The sequence below is a fragment of the Protopterus annectens genome, chromosome 1.part0, assembly GCF_019279795.1.
Source record: "Protopterus annectens isolate FY-2018-M chromosome 1.part0, PAN1.0, whole genome shotgun sequence".
Lineage (NCBI taxonomy): Eukaryota > Metazoa > Chordata > Ceratodontiformes > Protopteridae > Protopterus > Protopterus annectens.
The window spans coordinates 1139221425-1139240296 of NC_056725.1; the positions used below are offsets into that span (position 1 = coordinate 1139221425).

The following is an 18872-nucleotide window of genomic DNA, read 5'->3' on the forward strand; positions in this document are numbered from 1 at the left end:
AAGTAGATGTTTGCCTCCAGTTAAAACAGACATTTGAAAACATTATTTTCCAGAACCCCATGCACCTGGACCTGGAAGATGAAAGATGCACGCATTTTTTGTTTCTCTGGTCAGGAATGTTCATCTATGCCTTTTCTCTAACAGTCAGAGTCCAGTTAAAGATTCAAATGGACTTTCCAAAGATCATATTTGTGATCCCCTTTTTGGTTCTCCCTGCAGTTGAAATTAGTCAGGAGCAGTTATCAAAAACTTGCTCACAGGATTGTGGATGTTTGATACACCCCAACCTTCAACATCTTCAGCTGATTACCTGGATGGCAGAATTTTAATTCCTTGTACCCACCTTTTTTTTCTGAAGACATGCATCTGGTATTACAGGAAGCTAAGAAATCTGCTACTAGATAATCATATTTGAAAAAATTGAAGGAGATTTTCTAACTGGTGTCACTCTAAGTGTCAGGACCTATTATAAGTCCAGATGCCTCTTCTTCTTCAGTATGTGTGAGTTATTATCTGCTGCCTTTTCCTATTCTTTCATGAAGTTTCACCAGTCAGCCATTTCTGTTTGTTCTTGAATCCCCCTTTCAATAATGTTAACTGTTAAAGGGATTTTGCATATGTAACCACCTCTTAAGGTAGTGTAGTCTTCCTTGGATCTGAATTTTGTGTTAGAAAAACATATACTATCCCCTTTTGAACCTGCTCAGGAGATACAGACTTTAAATTCTTATCTTGGATAGCCATCTTGTTAATTGCCCTCTCCCAGACTCCCAGTTGTGTATCCCAGTTACAAGCCCTAATGGTCACCCATGTCATTTTTCACTGGGGTAGGGTTTCCTTGAAAATTAACCCCCTCTGCTTTATGCCTAAAGAGGTGTCAGAATTTATGCTGAACCAGGCCATTAATCTCCCACTGTTTCTTCCCAAGTCTACACTGAGAATGAAAGGTTTCTTTATACTTTAGACATTCAAAGGCAACTCCAGTGCTAGCTTGGATTGCTCATTTCATATGTAGGAAAGAAAAAGAAAAGAGACAAGCAGTTTCTAAACTGTCTTTTTTTTGAGAGGATTGTCCTAAGCTCTTAACTTTTCTTATTCCCATCATGAACAATCACTTCCAGGTGTAGTTATGGTTTACTCTACTCGGGCTTTGGCTACTTCTATGGCAATTTGGAAAGGTATGGACTCTAGATGCTTACTGGAAGCAGTTACTTGGTCATCAGTTCACACATTTCCCACAAACTGGACTCTAAATCCAGAGGAAAGCTTTGCTGAGTCTGTTCTTCAGGGGCTCCAGGATTATAACACACCTTCCTTTTCCTGTGATCTCTAAGCTTTGATAATCATCCCATATAGCTTAGGCTACTGCAACAGTGATCAAACAACGAACACTGTATAATTGTGTAAGTACTCTTACCACTTTTCTGGTGTGCAAGAAATAACCTTGACCTAAATGTAAGTAAAACAAGAGATCATCATAGACTACAGGAAGAGGCAAACACCACATACACCACTCCTGATCAATGGGGAGACTGTAGAAAGGGTAAGCACTATCAAATTCCTTGGAGTTCATATCTCTGATGAGCTCTCTTGGTCTGGGAACACCTGCCACACAGTGAAAAAAGCACGCCAACATCTCCAGTTTTTGAGAAGATTCAAAAAGATGAAACTACCATTGTCAGCACTTTCCACCTTCTACAGAGCAGCAATTGAAAGCAACCTAATATCCAGTTTTTCGGTATGGCATGGGAGCTGTTCGGTCACAAATAAGAAATCCCTGCAGAGAGTGGTGAGAGTTGCTGAGAGGATAACTGACACTAGTCTGCCCACAATCCAGGATCTTTATACATTTTGGAGCCTAAGAAGAGCCACCAAAATACTAAATGACTCAACTAATTCTGCAAACAGTCTGTTTATGAGCCTATCATCGACTAAAAGATACCGCAGTATTCCATGCAGGACAACTAGGTTCAAAGACAGTTTTTATCAGAAGGTGATCAGACTTCTTAACTCCAACATTAGGTCTGATCATTGACAAGTCAGGATGTTGAGACTTCCATTCACTGTGAGATATTATTTTATCTATTATTTATTAAACCCAGTCAACCATTATAATTTATGCTACTAACCCAGGTGCAATATTTTTTTTTTCAGTTGCTACTGCAATGTGCTTGTTCACTCATAAGGTGGTACATGATTCATGTGCATTACTATTACTTGAACCTTGCTGCTAGATGTGTGTTTTTAGTATCTTAACAAGTGTGTATTTCTAGGAATATATGTAGCTATATACTTAAGTGTAGAGTTGATTTATAAGATGGTGGTAGCATTATATGTTGTTTTAAATCGTCTTTCTATGTATGTGATTTTTCTTCAAACTTCATTTGCTCTGGTCGTGTGTTCTTTTGTTAGTTTTTCAGTGTACTTTTAGTGTTTGTGTCTTAGTGCTTTTCTCTGTTTTAGTGTAGCGGTGGTTGTGGATACTTAGACTTGGAGTTGTGGTTATTTCTTTGAGACATTTGGGAGCATTGTGCCCTGATTTTTTGAAGGTATCTTGCTGAATTTTTGAATTTATCTGTGGCTTTCTGCAGTTCACTGTTTACAGTTTGCAGTTTTGCAGTCTTTGAATGTGTCTCTATGGCATCCAAAGTCTTCAGTTGTTCTGATTTGAGCATTCATCCCATGCCGGAAGATCTTACCGTGTTAGCACATAACCTAAAAGATGTCATTACCAAGGTGCATCCTATCCTGTTTCAAGTTCAAGGGAGTTTCAGAGCCCTCCAGGTAGCTGGAAAAAAGTTCGATGGTTTATCTTCAGATGATGGGACAATAGATGGAGATGAAGTATTTGCGGTTAATTGGCCAATTATGGATTTTTTAGAGACGGATAATAAGAATCCATTTATGGAAGTCAACAACACTACTTGTCTTCCTAGGTACATGTCGAGTAATAAAATAGACATGCCAGTCTTTAAGACTAACTTTTTTGCATTAGAGAAAAAGGTTTTGAAATATAAATCCTTAGTACTACTGTGGTGGTGGTGGTGCTGCGGTAGCGTTGTCACATCACAGTAAGACATTGTCCTGTTCAATTCTCAGCTAAAGTGTCTTCTGTGTGGAGACATGCGTAAATGGGCGTACCTTCGTTGAAGGTTGTGCATCAGGGCTGGCAACTCGGTATGTAAAAATCTACTGCCAATCATTAGCAGACTGGAGTTCAGCTGTGGCGACCCCTAACCAGGAAAAGCCGAAAGATACAATAACAACAGTACTTGAAAACCACTATTTAAATAGATGCTTGGAATTGGGAATTGTACCCTTAGGTTTAAGGGTGTATTTGTTCCCAAATGGTGTAAAATACGATGTTGACATCTTTGTAAAAATAAGGGTCTGGAAGTGTTAAAATTGCTTGTTAACTGGAATGATGAAAAGATAAAGGTGCTTAAAGAGGACATTAGAAAACTTGATGCTGTGGATAATTGACATCCACCTCTTCATATATTTCAACATTTATTATATAATATGGATGATAAAGTTCAAAGGCATGTTGAAAGTATTGTTTTCAAGAAAAAGAAAAAGTTAATTAGGGATATTTCAGCCTATCAACAAGGGAAGGCCTTTCTAGTTAAAAAGAAAAAAGTTTTGGGGAATAATTCTGAAAACAACAAGAGTTTTACGAATTATAACAATAGTGTGAATCATCTTAATAGATTGGACTCTTTTCCTGAAGCAAGTGGTTTGGGGATACCAGGTCCTTCTAATGGTTCCACTGTCAGAAATATTATAAGCAGTGAATGTAGTGACTGTAGTGAGGAGGCTTCCCCTTTTTCCTCACAGGCTACAAGGTTGAGCAGTCCCCCACCCAGTCAAGAAGGGTTCACAGTAGCAACGAAAAAGAAAGGCAAGAACAAAGGTCATTGATGGTAGACTCATATGTATTTAATCTAATTTAAAAAGTTTTCTCTGATGCTGAGTTAGATGTTTTAAAGAAAGGTTTCACCTTTTTGCCAGTATTTAAGGCTAATATCACTAATACTATTTTGGATTTTAAATTATTTGTCAGGAAATTAAATCTAAAATACATTTTTTATGGTATGACTGACAGAGGGAAGAATACTTTCAAGAAAACCAGTAATGTTAATCCTCCTTTGACTAACACCTTAAATGTTTTTTCTTCAGTTTGTGAAAGTGAACTTTATGATTTATTTGGTGGTACGAGAAGAGAGGGTAGGCATAAGCACAAGAATAGGAATAATAACAATAATTACAAACTGAAGAAATATTATAATCTGACTCGGGTACAAGCTCATGCACTGAAACAGTTGAAGAGTTATTCCCATCTTAGATACATGAAAGTTGACAAGGGACAGGGGATATTAATTATGTTGCCCTCTGATTACAATGAGGCAATGACTTTAATGTTAGCTGATCTAAGTATAAAAAAGTTTCTAAAGATTTTGTTAGCAGGAGCTATCAAGAAGTTGACTTAGTGTTACTTGATTTGTTACATTAACAATATATTACAGTGGATTTATTTGAGTTCCTTATGGCTGAGTAGCACAATTAGGAGTTTTATTTGGAATACCTAAAATACATAAGGATGGTGTCCATCCTCCATTTAGACCTATTGTGTCTGCTCCCTTTAATAAAACAGCTAAGATTTCTCTGTACTTGGATGAGATTTTTGAACCCAGTAGCCCAAGAAAGTACATGGTATCTGGATTTTTTGGATGAACTTAAAAAATATAGTTTTGTAGGTGATGAAATACTTATGTGTACCATTGATGTTTCTTCATTATATACATCTATTTAACAAGCTGAAGGACTTGAGTTTATGAGACTATGTTTGAGTAAGTTTGGGAGTCCCCTGATGCAAGACATTTTTGTCATCTGTCAATTAATGGAATTGGTGTTAAGTAACATTTTTTTTTATGTTTGGTGATGCGATTTATCAACAAATTTGAGGAGTAGTAATGGGAGGTCATGTAGCTCCAGTTTTTGCTAATTTAGTTATGTGTTGGTGGGAACATGAATTCTTGAAAAAGGTGTCTAATTTTAAGTATATAAGATTCTATAAAAGGTACATTGATGACCTGTTCTTTATATGGGCTGGTAATAGTAATGAGTTGTTTGAATTTCTTTCCCAGATTAATAACACTTTGCCTTAATTAAAATTTACAGAAGGTAGTACAGGGGTCAAAGTGCACTTTTTGGATGTTGAATCCAAATGGATCATCTATAGAAAAGAAACTATTAATAATTACTTGCACTTTGACAGTTTCCATCCGAAATTTATGAAGCTGAATATCTTTAAAGGGCAAACCATTAGGATTAGCAGAATGACTAGTGATGATAATATTTTCTGGGAAGAAGTTAACAAATTAAAGCAACTCTTTTCGGAGTGAGGGTACCCTTTAGATGACTTAATTAACATTTCTAATTATGTAGGTGCACATAAATATAAGTTTCCACATATTATTAAGGAAGGTTTTTCTCCCAACACCAATGAACAGAGTCAAGGACTTCCACAGGCAGAGGTTTTGAAGTGTTCTTTTCCCCTTCTTTTGAGTATTGATAGTTTACAGATTAAGAATGTGATAGATGATAATTGGAAAAATAGTTATGGGAAATCACGATTTAAGTGATATTTTGGGTGTAAAACTTAGATTTATTTACAAAAAGACCAGGAATTTGAAACAGCTTCTTGAAGGTTCAGCTGTAACTATTAAAGACAGGCAAAAATAAAAACAAAAATGTAGGTACTTTCCCCTGTCAGAGATGTACACAATGTAGGTTCATGATGGCAACTCACAATTATTATTTTAAACACTTAGATTTTTTGTTATTTTCTAAAGGTATATTTAGCTGTCAAAATGATAGACTTATTTAACTGTTTGTTCTATGACCATTTTTATACTAGGAAAACCATTCAAAGGTTAACAGAAAGAGTAAGAGAACATCTTTTAGCTATTAAAAAGAAAGATTTTACCAAACGCATTAGCTAAACATATCACAATATAAGGATTTTAGGAAGTTTTTCTTTTTTGTGGTGGTGGTAGTAGATAAGACTAAGTTTGTAAGGTCTATTAATAACTTATTAGAATTTTTAGAATTAAAATGGCAGATATTTTTGAGGGCAGATACTGCCCCAGGTCTGAACGAAAAAATATCTTCAGAAGTTATTTAAGATATGCCACTTTATATATATTGCTCTGTAATTTTTAGACATTGTATAAGTATGATGAATACAATTTAAAAAAATGTTTTTTATGTTAAGGAGTAAGATTTTATATTTGTAATGATTGGTTTTTGAAACAAGTAATGTCATGATGATGGTGGTATATAAGGGGGTGGGTGTATTATATTATTTGTTCTGAAGACATTCTAAAAAAAACGAACTAAAGTGCTTAACTTTATTTTTTCTGGTTGAGTGTTCTTTTGTTAGTTTTTCAATGTACTTTTAGTGTTTAACGCTTAGTGCTTATCTCTTGATCCAGAAACACCTGGCGCATAGTGAAAAAGCACACCAACATCTCCACTTTTTGAGAAGACTCTAAAGGACAAAACTACCATTGTCAGGACTTTCCACCTTCTACAGAGCAGTAATTGAAAGCAACCTAATATCCAATTTTTCGGCATGTTATGGGAGCTGTTTGGTCTCAGATAAGAAATCCCTGCAGAGAGTGGCGAAAGTTGCCGAGAGGATAATTGGCACTAGTCTGCCCACAATCCAGGATCTTTATACATTTTGGAGCCTAAGAAGAGCCACCAAAATACTAAATGACTCAACTCATATGCAAACAGTCTGTTTATGAGCCTGTCATCGACTAAACGATACTGCAGTATTCCATGCAGAACAACTAGATTCAAAGACAGCTTTTATCAGAAGGTGATCAGACTTCTTAACTCCAACATTAGGTCTTATCATTGACAGGTCAGGCTGTTGGGACTTCCCATTCACTGTGAGATATTATTTATTTATTAAGTCCAGCCAACCAGTATAATTTATACTACTAACCTAGGTGCAACATTTTTTCTCCAGCTGCTACTGCTATGTGCTTGTTCACCCATAATGTGGTACATGGTTTATGTGCAATACTGTTACTTGAACCTTGCTGCTAGATATGTGTTTTTAGTATCTTACCAAGTGTGTGTTTTTAGGAATATATGTGGCTATACACTCAAGTGTAGAGTTGATTTATAACTTGATTGTAGTATTATCTTCTTCTTCTTTCAGCTGCTCCCGTTAGGGGTCACCACAGCAGATCAACTGTTTCCATTTCTTCCTGTCCTCTGCATCTTGCTCTGTCACACCAACCACCTGCATGTCTTCTCTCACCACATCCATACACCTTATCTTAGGCCTTCCTCTTTTCCTGTTACCTGGCAGCTTCATCTTTAGCATCTTTTTCCCAATATACTCTGCATTCCTCCCCAGCACATGTCCAAACCAACGCAATCTTGCCTCTCTGGCTTTGTCTCCAAAGCTTCCAACCTGGGGTGACCCTCTAATATACTTATTCCTAATCCTATCCATTCTCATCACACCCAGTGCAAATCTTAACATCTTCAGCTCTGCCACATCAAGCTCCGACTCCTGCCTTTTTGTCAGTGCCACTGTCTCCAACCCATATAACATAGCTGGTCTCATTACCCTCTTGTAGTCCTTCCCTTTCACTCTTACTGGTACTCGTCTGTCACAAATCACTCCTGACCCTCTTCTCCACCCACTCCATCCTGCCTGTACTCTCTTCTTTACCTCTCTTCTACACTCACCATTACTCTGAACTGTTGATCCCAAGTACTTAAACTCATCCACCTTCGCCACCTCTACTCCCTGCATCCTCACCATTCCTCTATCCTCCCTCTCATTCACACATATATATTCTGGTTTAGTCCTGCTGACCTTCATTTCTCTTCTCTCTAGATCATATCTCCACCTCTCCAGAGTCTCCTCCACCTGTTCCCTACTCTCACTACAGATCACAATGTCATCTGCAAACATCATAGTCCACGGGGACTCCTGTCTGATCTCGTCTGTCAACCTGTCCATCACCATTGCAAATAAGAAAGGGCTCAGAGCTGATCCTTGATGTAATCCCACCTCCACCTTAAATGCATCTGCCACTCCCACCGCAGACCTCACCGCTGTCACACTACCCTCGTACATATCCTGTACCACTCTTTCATACATCTCTGACACTCCCGACTTCCTCATACAATACCACAACTCCTCTCTAGGCACCCTGTCATATGATTTCTCTAAATCCACAAAGACACAATGCAACTCCTTCTGACCTTCTCTGCACTTCATCAACACTCTCGGAGCATCTGTAGTGCTCTTTCCTGGCATGAAACCATACTGCTGATCACTAATCATCACCTCCCTTCTTAACCTAGCTTCCACTACTCTTTCCCATAACTTCATGCTGTGACTGATCAGTTTAATCCCTCTGTAGTTACTACAGCTCTGCACATCACCCTTATTCTTAAAAATTGGTACCAAAATACGTTTTCTCCATTCCTCAGGCATCCTCTCACTTTCCAAGATTTCATTAAACAATCTAGTTATAAACTCCACTGCCATTTCACCTAAACACCTCCATGCTTCCACAGGTATGTCATCTGGACCAACAGCCTTTCCGTTCTTCATCCTCTTATGTCTTTCTATGCATGTGATTTCTTTTTAGCCTGTCCCATGATGAGCTTATTGCATGGAATCCCAATTAATCTACAATTGTGTAGATCTACAGAAGTTACTTTTGACTTTTTTTAATTTATTTTTTACTTTTTATAACAACAGAAGTTTTAATAGATCACTACTACGGTAGCCACTCCCATCCCAATCCCCTTGGATATGCATTACTTTTTGCACAACATAAAGTTTTAATTTGCTTAGAAAATAGTACTGATTTCTGATAATTCTGGATTCCTTTTTCGGAGCCAGAAAGCTCTTAACTTTGGTGCCATAGCTGCCCTTTATTTCCTATGTTCAGAAGCAGGTGGCAGCTAAAGTACATGAGAGTGCCCTAAAAAGCTTTTGGAGGTGGGCCAGTCCTTGGCAGGACATCACTTATAAACTTATGATACTGCTGCACTGATCTACTTACTTGATTACTCCTATGATAAGAGCTCTTACACAAATGAACTTTCCTGCATCTTGGCAATTTGTTCAGGACTGAAGGTAGAGGGAACTGGGAGACTTACCACAGGACAGATGCAGTGACAACAGTAGTCTACATGTTGTACCAAGACAAAGTTCTCAATTAACAAGCAACATACTTCTCAGCTTCTTTGCTCAAAAATTCTGGACAAAACTAAAATAACTGAACAAAATCTCAAAAGTATGAGACATTTTAAATCCTACTGTAATTCACTCAAAAATGAACAATAAAATGAAAGAACAGTTTTTCATCAATCTGCATTCTCTAAAATGTAAAAGCTTTCTATTGTACAGCTATTGTATACATTCTTCCTATTTTTCTAATCTTGTACTGTTAATAATGGAGCTTTTCTCCCTGGGCCTCCTCTGAAAATGGGCAGCCTGTTCAGTTGGACTTTCCCGGTAATTAAATGTAAATTAATTAAATAAATAAGGTTTAAGAAACTGTAAAATTTAGCATGCACTATTGACTGACTTGTACAGGTACAGGGCAAAAATATGATGTAAAGTCAGAGACAGTTGAGGAATGTGGATAACAAATACAAGCGAAAGAAATTAGGTTATTGTGCAATACAGTTGGTTTGGACATGTGCTGAGGAGGGATGCAGAGTATATTGGGAAAAAGATGCTAAGGATGAAGCTGCCAGGTAACAGGAAAAGAGGAAGGCCTAAGATACGGTTTATGGATGTGGTGAGAGAAGGTGGTTGGTGTGACAGAGCAAGATGCAGAGGACAGGAGGAAATGGAAACAGTCCTAACGGGAGCAGCCAAAAGAAGAAGAAGTGCAATACAGTTGGTTCCACTCTCCCAAGACTTAATAAGGAGATCGGCAATCCAGTACAGCCACAGCATGCAGATGCTGATCCTTGAGACAAGTAAGGTGAAGTACTCGGGGCACCTTAGAAGGATAGGAAGTCCTTCATAAAAGCAATCATGGCTGACTTATAAAAAAAAAAACTGGGGCAGACCCAAAGACGTATTAGATGCATTGCATCTTCTCAGCATGTCTTAAAAATCACACCTGTTAACTATCCATATTTTTTTCTGTCTGTCCCTCTTACAGTTTGTGGTTTTCTGGCACATCCATACCTCTCAACTATCCTGATTTTCACAGAATGTCCAGATTTTTTGCCTCATAGTTTTGGTGTTCCTCATAAAAGTTGTGGAATGACAGAAAAAAAACAACGTGCGTTTAAGACATTTTGACACAGTATAGAATCCAAATTACGTCTCCTGGGACAGCACACCAGAATCACTCTGATCTCAATTTTCCAATCCATGAGAACAAAACTGTAGTTTATTATATACTTTTAAATCAGCAATTTCCCAAACCACAAAAAAATATTCCTACGATTTTCAATATATAAACAACTACTGTTACAGAAGACACGTTGTCGGTCAAAGAATTAGATACTCTTCCGGTCTACCATTTCCGGTTCCGCCGGAGTAACACCATTGGCTTACACGGGCAAAACATCTGACTGCTGTTGAGACTTTCATGGTGAGTCTTTCCAGTCATTGGCGTGTTAGTTTTAAGAAGAAAGCACGTATTAAGACATTTGGAAACTTTTGCGTGCTTTATATTATATGTGGTCAGTGTTATAAAAACACACGTCTTAAAGTACATCAAATCGTATTCCCTTGTAATTGTGCACTGGTGTTTAACCCCAGGTAGTTTAGAAAAGTTAGTCAAGTTTTAGGTTTATTGGTAGTTGTGAACTGAGAATATCTGTTTAAATCGGTTGCTTCTTCGTGACAGTGCAGTGAAAGAGGACAATGTTAGCATATTTAGTAAGGTTTTTACAGGGGGACACGATTGGAAAAGTTTAAAATGCGATTTAACACTGCATTTTAAAATGCTTTACATACCTCTGTCAGTATATTCCTTTTCTCCGTGTTTGGGTAGCTAGATATCTTGGTAGAATACAGTTAAGTACCGTTTTTCACTTATTTGATTGCTTATCAAAGTCCTACATAGTGTTTGTGGATCAACTTAGCAGTTTTGCTATACAGTTTTATGCTAAAGGAACCCTTTATGTTTTATTGACTGAACAGTGCTAACCAGTCGCTGTTGATTTGAGGTGGTTCAAGCAAGGTGCATTTTTTTATCTGCGCACTTCACTCAGTGTCTCAAAAATAGAAGCTTGCATAAGACGGACACTTGTTAATGTTTCGTTTATTATCTCGGCTAACAAGCCAGTGTTTATTTCTGCGTATCCGTAACATATTTTAGGAGCAGTTTCCTCATGTGCAGTGCCGCATGCTTTTATCATTGCAACGGAACGTTTCCTGTAAGTTTAAGTCTTTGTAGTGTACAGTCTGATCATATATTTTAACCGTCTACATTATAGGGTTGCCACCTTTTCAAATGGCCGAAAGTGGGACATTTTCGGTACAAACATCAGATTTTACAGGCCGACACATACCCACAGTCAGTACAAAGGATAGAACTTAACTTTTTTGCCTAAATAAAAGCTTATTCTTGTAGCATTTTAGTTGCTTATTCAGTTTCTTATAACATTTAGGTATTTTAGATACAGAATAACTGTTTTTATGCAACTATTACATAAAATATAGGAAATAATTTTGTCCTAAAATCTCAGGACATTTGCCATTTTTTGTCAGGACACAACTTCCCAAAGAGGGACTGTCCCTCGCAAAGTGGGACAGGTGGTGTCTACATAGTTGCTGGTTTGCTATTACTGTAATTTATGTTCAGGAGATTTTCTGTGTCTTCACTGAAAATGGGCATAATAAATCAAACATAAAAAGTGCAGTGCAGTACAGAATACGCTTTGATTATTGTTTTTTGTTATTAATCTTCTTGAGTTAGTTTTATGACCTTAGAATGGAATATGCACTTATGATTGATCACTTTAGTGGTAGTGTGTCTGTTTATCACATGTATGTTTAATTTAATCACAGAAAACTGTTTGTCTTGTAGCTAAGCCAGACTCCATAATAGTAGTTCCATCCAGTCTTCCTTTTTCAGTACCCACCCTGTTCATTTCAGGGCCAGGGGGAGCTGGAGCCTATCCTCACAAGTAACTGCCATAAGACAATGTATAGATCTGCATGGGATGCCAGTCCATCGCAGGAAGCCCACATGGACACAGAAGGGACATGTAAACTCAGCACATGTGACACCTCATTTGGGAAACAAATTGGTGAATGAAACATTGTAAAGCAGCAGTGATAACCGCTAAGTTACAGTGCTACCCATTGACAGTAATTATTGTTACCGTATATTTTGTTGGCTCATCTCAGATTGATTTTTTCCTTGTTTGTACTTGTAACTGATTGAGTTATGTTAGCTGAATAACTTCAGTGTGAGTTTACTTAACTCTCAGTGACTTTCTATGTATTTAAGTTGATTGCTTGCTATAACTGGCGTACTTCTGACATCTGAAAATAGGTTTGCCCCAGTCATATGTCATCAGTATGAACACCTTCAAACATATATAACTAAAGTTATTGCTGATTTATTTACATAATTGAACATTTTGCAGCACTTTACATATTTTGTCTCTCAAAAATACTGTCTCTGCTAACTGGAGAAGGCAGTAATCTGCACTGTCTAGCTAAAGTAATGAATGTAAATGCACAATAATTTATGATGTTTTGTAGCCTGCAAGCAGTATTAGTGTAGCTGTTGCACTGTGCTTTATATTTCCCGTCTCCATTTCATCATTGGTAACATGTTTTACCCCTTGTTATGCAGTGAGGTACTCATTTTGGTTAAGAAGGTTTTGATTAATATGGTTGCATGTAAGTTTTAGCTTACCCTACAAAGTTTTCGTTTGCCTTTAGAATGGTTTGTGGTAGGAAGAACAGTCTGATTTATTGCATTTCACAAAGTTTTCACACAGCTCACACTTGTTCACTGTATTCCAGACCTTTTTGAAATACTGGATTTTGTACGGTAGACACCTAGGACCTTCCTTTTGTTATATAACAATTACCTTTGTTATGTTTTAATTCTTGATATTTTTAAAAAGTATAGTGTATATTGTATTTTCAAGTTTATACTGAGGTGAGTCTCAAAATTGCTGTAGTTTTGAACATTTTATAATTTTTTTTGCTGTCAGCACTTTTGATAAAAGTAGCAAGGCAGCAGTTACTGCAAGATCTTCAGATCTTGCTTCAAAACTTGAGTTTTTGTTTTTTGTGTTATTGAAATTCCACTGTTTTCATTTAATGTTTAAGAAAGGATCATAACTGTACTCATTTTTGTGTGTATTTGTATGTTAATAATGCATTAAGATATAATGAGATGAGGTCTTGATATTTGGCATAATAGGTTGTAATAGGAGGCTGGCTCATTTATTTAGTGGTGGGTTAGAAAATGAGGTGGCTGTCATTACCAGAGAACCATGAGCCCTCAGATTAAAGTGCTTAGTGGGTTAATAATTAGAGTTGTGGTAAGTACATTAGAGATTTTGTAAAGTTTTGAATTTTTAGTAAAAAGTTTTGTTATGCAGACAATAATGGATCTTAATTTCTTTTATCTATTTGTCTGTCCTTTGACTTGGTTAGTCCAACTAGGCTAGTAACCTTTTTTCAAGGGAGACCAGAGGCCAAGGTGATATTTCTACTATTAGGGAAATTTTGGCCAAGACATCAGGGAACTTCCCCTACTCTTTTTGATAGGTGCAATGGGATCTTTTACATCCACCTGAGCTACAACCAACTCTGGGTGAGATGTTAAATAGAGGCCCCATCTACCAAAGGACAACACAGCCAGAAGTGCAGCCCACCCCCTTGTGCTGCACTGTGTTGTCAGGAATCTATCTACCTGGTGTGGAAATAAAACCCATCAGCTTTCTGCATCAAAGGCAAGTGTTCTATTATCCAGTTAAGTACTTTTCAACACAATTTTCTAGTGTAAGAGGGCAGCCAGAGATAATTACGGTTGTCAAAGTATATCTATGAGTAGAAATTACAGAAAATAGTGGTTATCTTTTTTTTCTGTATAGTGTCGTGCCCATGCAGCTCTCTTAAGTTGTTATAATTTGTCCTACCAAGTAGCATGTGCAAACAATCACTGTTTTTTATTTGTATCCTCCCCAGTTTGATAATTTTGGGCTGTCCTTTTTTTCTTGAGCATTCCTTTACTGTTAAGAAGATTATTCCTCTTATTTAATGGGATACATTGGTGTACCTGCAATGGAGACTAGAAGAGTGGGCACTTGATAAAGGAAAGGAAGAAAAAAATAGGCACTACTGTTTTTAAAACAAGATACTAATAAAGTTGTCATTTTATCTCTCTGTAGAAGTCTTCATCTAGTAAAATCAAGTTGCCAGCATTTGGCATGCACTGTCACTTTTTTCAAAAGGTGGTCAAAAAAGCCTTTTTGTATTAGTGGTGGTAGGGCATTTAAGGCCAAAAGGAGGACACTGTAAGATTATATTGTGAAATAGTGTGGGAATGGAAGTAGGAGGAGGGGAACACACGTCATCACAGTGGTCTCAACTATGCCATTTTGTGAATAAATAGTCAAACCATTATTAATTGACAAGTTCAATAGTACTGCATAAATAATAAGAAAAAAATTTGGTTCCTGCTTTTAATTATGTATGGTATGCAGACTGAAGTTGTGGGATATATTGTATTCACTACTCATTGTTTAAAGGGCTACGCTAATATGACTGTGAACTAAAGTTAACAATACACACATCCATATTGTATGTAGTTGCAGTGTCATAGTGAAGACCTTCTGGGAGATGGTGCAGTTCATGCATTATAGTGCTATGTATGTTGGGATTTCAGTTGTGTACTAGAAAATTACTGTTTCATTCATATGTACCAATGACAGTTGCACTTCATTTGTGTCTCAAGACCCTTGGATTCACTTGTCCTGTTGGTTGATTTTATGTGAAAGACCTGATAGACCTATATGAGCAAAGAAGATTTGGCTCTGAAAAATACAAGCAAAACACACTGATTACATAACCAGTAGTATTATAAAGTGTTTGTAAAACGTTGTGCGATTTTATGGTCCGGGAAAGCTAAAAGAAAACACTTGTGGGAACAGAAGGCCAGTAACTTTGATTTCATAACTTTTTGGAATGTTGGGCACCTTTTCCTGGGTATAGTAGCTATAGAGGTACAGGAGAGTGTGTATGGCTGTCAGCACTGAAATTTGAATGGGTGGAAGCACATCTGTACAGACACCTCTGATGTAATTGTACATACTGTGGTGCAGGTAGGCAAGAGATATTGGTCTGTCATCATGCTGGTACTGTACAGATAGGTTCATAGCTTAGTACTTGGCTAACTGCCCTATGTGAAAATCAAACCCTGCACTATGTATCTGTAAGGTAAACACCTTAACTATTATGCCAAGTCACATCTCTATTTTGCTGTAGAGTTAGGGGAAATTGTAGGTGGCAGATGACTGGAGGAACACCCAGAAGTGATAAGTTTTAAAAAATGTGCAATACTTATCTATATATCAGAAGATTCATGCATTGCTAATTTTAAGTGCCTGTGGACAACATTTTCTAGGACTGCACAAAGAGGAAGTGGGATTCCCAGAAAGTTGAATTTAACAGCAAGGAATAGTTAAGACAAAGTACAGCTGTATATGGTTGATCATTAAAAAAAATGCTCCATGCCAAGTGTTAGCAGTGGATAATTCAGCATACTGTGTTTACCTTTGGTACCCTTAGTGATCCTGTTCACAATCGGTAAAGAATTTGCAGCATCAGTAAAAGACAGTTCAGGCAGCCTTGTTTAATGCTGCATGCTAGGATTTCTAAGGCTTTTCATTAATTTTGTGCACCACATGCTTTGTAGTCAATTTACATGTAATACTTTCCTGACCTTTTTAGAATAAATCTTTAACACATTTGTATATCGTCCTCTTGCATGGTGCACTGACTGCTGAGATAACCATCCTATAGTTACATTTATGTAATGCTAAAATTAGCCTTAGGTCCAACAGTCGAGGCTTACGTTTAGCTTCCAATAAATTGCCATTGTTAATCATGTAAATCCATGTATCACAAACAACTATTCTATTTTTTTAACACTTTTTTATTAAAAAATCTCTTAAGATGTAGTCATATGTACATTACTAGATATACTACTTAAGATTGAACCTGCAAGCTATCCTAAAAATTATAGGCCAGTAACTTGTTTCCGATGACGTATAAACTATATACTGGTTTTGATGCCAACAGAGTTGATAGTCATTTAGGAGAAAACGCAATCATGGCAATAGAACAAAAGAGTAAGTCATATGGAACAAAGGATCATTTGCTAAAGCCATAATGGAATAGAACAAAAGGGTAACAAAATAAAGTAATATGGAGCAAAGGATAATTTGTTAAAGCCATAATGGAGAACTGTAAAAAGGGGAAGAATCTAAGTGTGGCATGGATAGCTACAAAAGCATTTGACAGTATCCTGCATTCATGGATAAAAGAGTGCTTAAAATGTATAAGATACACCCCACACTGATTACATTACAGCAACCATGAAGCAGTGGCAAACCACTTTGCAGTTAAGTCATGATGAAGGACAAAATATTGTTCCAGGAATAAAAATTCAAAGAGGGATATTGTCAATGCTGCTCTTTTGTATTGCACTTTAACCCATTAAGCTGTCTGCTTAACAGATTAGGTCATGGCTACAACTTGGCTTCCAGAAAACAGCAAAGTGTAAGGACTTCTCATCTTTTTATGGATAATTTAAAACCGTATAGTTCATTAGTTGAGGAACTGAAAGCACAACTGCAAGTAGTCAAACCATTTTTTCCCTCGTTCTGAAGGAGGTGTGGGCCTCCTTGAAATTGGTTCTATGTATAGATTTGCAATTGTGGATCTCTCATACGTATCTGCTGACCTCACAAGACTCAAACATAGTGAAAGCTTTAAAACATGAGGAGAATATGTTTAAGATGACGTCCCTGCTTAGTGTAGCAGAAGCATGTTGGTGTCAAGCAGGAATGGAAATCAAATTGCAAGTAGATGAAAATCAGGCAGCAACTGAATGTGCCAGAAAAGAAATAGTGTAAGGTGAAGGATGAAATGAGAAGGCAAAACATGTGGAAAATGCATAAATATAGTTGTAAGTACAGAAAACACGTGCAACAGCCTCATGTTGATCAGGATCGAACTCAGAAATGGTTAAGGAAAAGGTGAATTTAAATCAAAAGACGAAAGGTTAATATTGGTGGCCCAAGATAGCCGGCTACGTACACTTTGGTTTACAAAGTCCATTGAACATGTGGGAGAAACGGACAAATGTAGGTTTTGTGAAACAGAATTGGAAGCAGTCGCACATCTTGTTACTGGTTGTGATATGCTAATGGCACAAGGACTGTATACTGAAAGCATAATAATGTGTCAAGACTGTTGCATTGGGAATTGTACAAACATTATAATATTGAAGGAGCTGAAAAACATCGGAAACATGACCACAGCGCATATAGAAAATGATGAAGTTTATTCCATATGGGATCACCCATTACCAGCAGTTCAAAAAATAGATGCAAGGAAACCAGATATAGTAGTCTGTGAAAAGAAGACAAAAGTAGCATTGATCAGTGAAATTGCTACACCCAGCGACTACAATGTCTTATGTACAGAGAGCCACAAAGTCATAAAATACTAGGATTTGCAGGCAGAAATGAGGGCGATGTGGGAGAAGGATACCTAGACAGTTCCAATAGTAGTAAGAGCAACGGGGCTTATAAAAACAAGAATTTATAGTCGTATGTAGATACGTTACTAATGCACGTAAACTTCATATGAATTGCAGGAGGAGTCAGTACTGGGCACATTGTGGGTGCTGCGAAGAGCACTTCTGTCTAACATCAAAGATTTAAACAATACTGATTTCATGAACTTTAGTCAAACTTTGGCTTAGGAATGGGGTCCATTCCCTTCATGGTATTAGAAACCCAAAAGACTTGAAGAAATTAAAAAATAGAAGAAAGCGGACAGCATTAACATTTTTTCCATTACACATACTGTACATTGTTTTTTCTGTAACAGTTGTCTTTTAGTTCAACATTTTGCTGATTTCCTGCCTTCCCTTAATGCAAACTCTTTCGCCTGAACATTAATCTGCATGCATGTTCTCCATAAATTCCATATATATGTTTGTAGTTAAATACTAGGCTAATAATCTGCAGAATATTAAAACCTATTCACTAACCAGAAGTTACAATCAAATCATACACCTTGTAGTTGTGAGGTAAAGACCTTGGCCGTTATGCCAACCATCTTCATATTTCTGTGTAGTTTGCTCCTTTTCTAAGGTTCCTTCTTTCAGTTCTTTTATCTTTTTTTTCCAATATCTAATACTTCAATTACAGTTGGTGTAGATTTTGATTTCCATTTTGTAGTAATTGCTCTTTTGACAGCCATCAGAATTAAACTTAATAAGGAAACTTGGATCCTGTGTCCCAGTTCTAAAGAATCATTTCCTTAGTTACAGCCATTTGGTTCCCCAATATTTCTGACACAGTACTCTTTAGTTTTTTTTTTTTTTTTTTTTTAATCTGTCAACTCATTACACTAAACTCCCAAAAACATGTTCCCAAGTTACCTCTTTCTTCCCAATCATACCTCCAACATTTGCTACCCGAGTAAAAATTATTGGGTATTTTTATACCACGAACAGACTTCAGTGTGTATATATTTCCAAGCAAAATCCCAAACCTTCTGAACTTTGTTGCATACTTCGGAGCCATAAATA

The 18872-nt window shown here is 37.0% G+C and overlaps 1 protein-coding gene across 4 annotated transcripts in view; it reads left to right on the forward strand.

The window, feature by feature from the left end:
* Positions 1-10549: 10549 nt before the first annotated feature.
* Positions 10550-18872, forward strand: part of USP45 (ubiquitin specific peptidase 45) — a 2611314-nt gene continuing 2602991 nt past the window's right edge. Inside the window, exon 1 of one of the 4 annotated variants that reach the window (XM_044065130.1) lies at positions 10550-10664. The gene's annotated coding sequence lies outside the window, so the exon portion shown is untranslated. Of the gene's footprint in view, positions 10665-11327; positions 11455-18872 lie in introns of those variants that run through there. The other 3 variants (XM_044065122.1, XM_044065103.1, XM_044065112.1) reach the window with 3 other exon arrangements.